This window comes from Herpailurus yagouaroundi, unplaced genomic scaffold, assembly GCF_014898765.1.
Source record: "Herpailurus yagouaroundi ecotype Mexico unplaced genomic scaffold, PumYag 246, whole genome shotgun sequence".
NCBI lineage: Eukaryota > Metazoa > Chordata > Mammalia > Carnivora > Felidae > Herpailurus > Herpailurus yagouaroundi.
Genome location: NW_024412463.1, coordinates 12130417 through 12132050, shown reverse-complemented (window position 1 = coordinate 12132050; position 1634 = coordinate 12130417). Strand labels below are relative to the sequence as shown.

The 1634-nt window shown below is 60.3% G+C and overlaps 1 protein-coding gene across 1 annotated transcript in view; it reads right to left on the bottom strand.

Annotated features, from left to right (window-relative positions):
- ARFGAP1 (ARF GTPase activating protein 1) overlaps nt 1-172 on the bottom strand; it is a 17153-nt gene extending 16981 nt beyond the window's left edge. Inside the window, 1 exon segment of the mRNA XM_040459882.1 lies at nt 4-172. The gene's annotated coding sequence lies outside the window, so the exon portion shown is untranslated.
- Between the last annotated feature and the right edge of the window lie 1462 nt (nt 173-1634).

Genomic DNA, 1634 nt, shown 5'->3' with positions numbered 1-1634 from the left:
TACCAGGCGGGGTCCGGGCTCGGTCCTGTGCACCGGGGTCGGCCGGGGTCCGCCGGGGTCGGCCGGGCTCGGGCGCGCCGCTAGCTGCTCCGGGGACGCTCGCCGGCCGCCCACCCCGCAGCCACCAGCTTCCGACTACGTTGCGCCTCTCAAGGCATCACGGGAAGCCGGGGGGCGGGCCGGTGGGCCGGACTTCCGCCTCCGCCTGCCGGGCCGGAGCGAGGCCCCGCCCCTGTCGCCATGGGGACGCGGCGCGTCCGGAATGCGGCCGCTGAGCGTCCCGCGGGGCCCGGGGCCCGGCCGCCCGCCCTCCCGCACGGCGGGCACGGAAAACGCGTTGCCGCCTGTTGTCGCCGGGATGATTCCGGGACAGCTTCCTCGCCGGGGGCTGACTGGGAAGACGCGGCGGGGGAGGGGGCAGCCGGCGGGCTCCCCGGGGCGGGCGGTTGCGGAGTCCGCGCGTGTGCGTGCGGTGGACGGCACGGCGCGCCTCGGGGACGCCGACTCCCCGGACTCCGCCCTCCGTCGGCGGGGCCCACCCGGAAGCCACGGGGCCCGAGCCATTTGGGGTGGTCCGGCGCGCACGCGGGTGGGAGCGCGCATGGAGCGGTGTGAATGCAGCGCCCCGAATACGTGCCGATGCGCCTGCAGCAAAGAGAACCCTGAAAAGTGTTGATGTCGGGGGAGCGGGAATTGCAAGCGATTTTTTGTTTGGTTTGTACTTGGTGCTTTCTGCGCATACGCTACATCCCTGTAACTTTTGGAATGACCACGTATAAACGTTTTTATTGAGGTATGATGTGCAGTCAGTAACGGGTACCGTTGAACCACTTGACCAGTGCCTACCCCAATGTAACCTCCCCCGCGATCGGCTAAATCAGCTAGGGAACATTCCCATCCAGGCAACCACTGTTTGCGTTTCATCCTCACACCTTCGTTTCACCTGTTCCAGAAATCTGTATAAATGCAGTCATGCGGTGTGTACTGTTTCAAATGGCTTCTTTCCGTTAACACGATGTTTTCAAAATCCCACGGAGTCGTGCGTATCTGTCTCAGGGGTTTCATAAAAGTGGAATCACGCGGTTTGATGTTTTCAGAGCCATCCACGCTGTGGCTGTGTCAGCACTTCGTGCCTTTTCATAACTTAAGAATATTCCACTGAATGCAATACCAGGGCGCCTGGGTGGCTCAGTCAGTTCAGTGTCGTACTCTTGATTTTGGCTCAGGTCATGATCTCACAGTTCGTGAGATTGAGCCCCTCCACTTTGGTCTCTGCTCGGGGCGTGAGCCTGCTGAAGATTGTCTCTCTCCCTCTGGCCCTCTCACCCGATCGCTCACTCTCTGTTTCTCTCAAAAAAAAAAAAAAAAATGCAGTATATGGGGCGCCTGGGTGGCTCATTCGGTTGAGCGTCCGACTTCACCTCAGGTCATGATCTCGCGGTTTGTGGGTTTGAGCCCCGTGTCGGGCTCTGTGCTGACAGCTCGGAGCCTGGAGCCTGCTTCGGATTCTGTGTCTCCCTCTCTCTCTGCCCCGCCCCTGCTCATGCTCTGTCTCTCTCTGTCTCAAAAATAAATAAAATTATTTTTTAAAAAGTGCAGTATCAGTTTGTTTATCCATTCACATATTGGACACC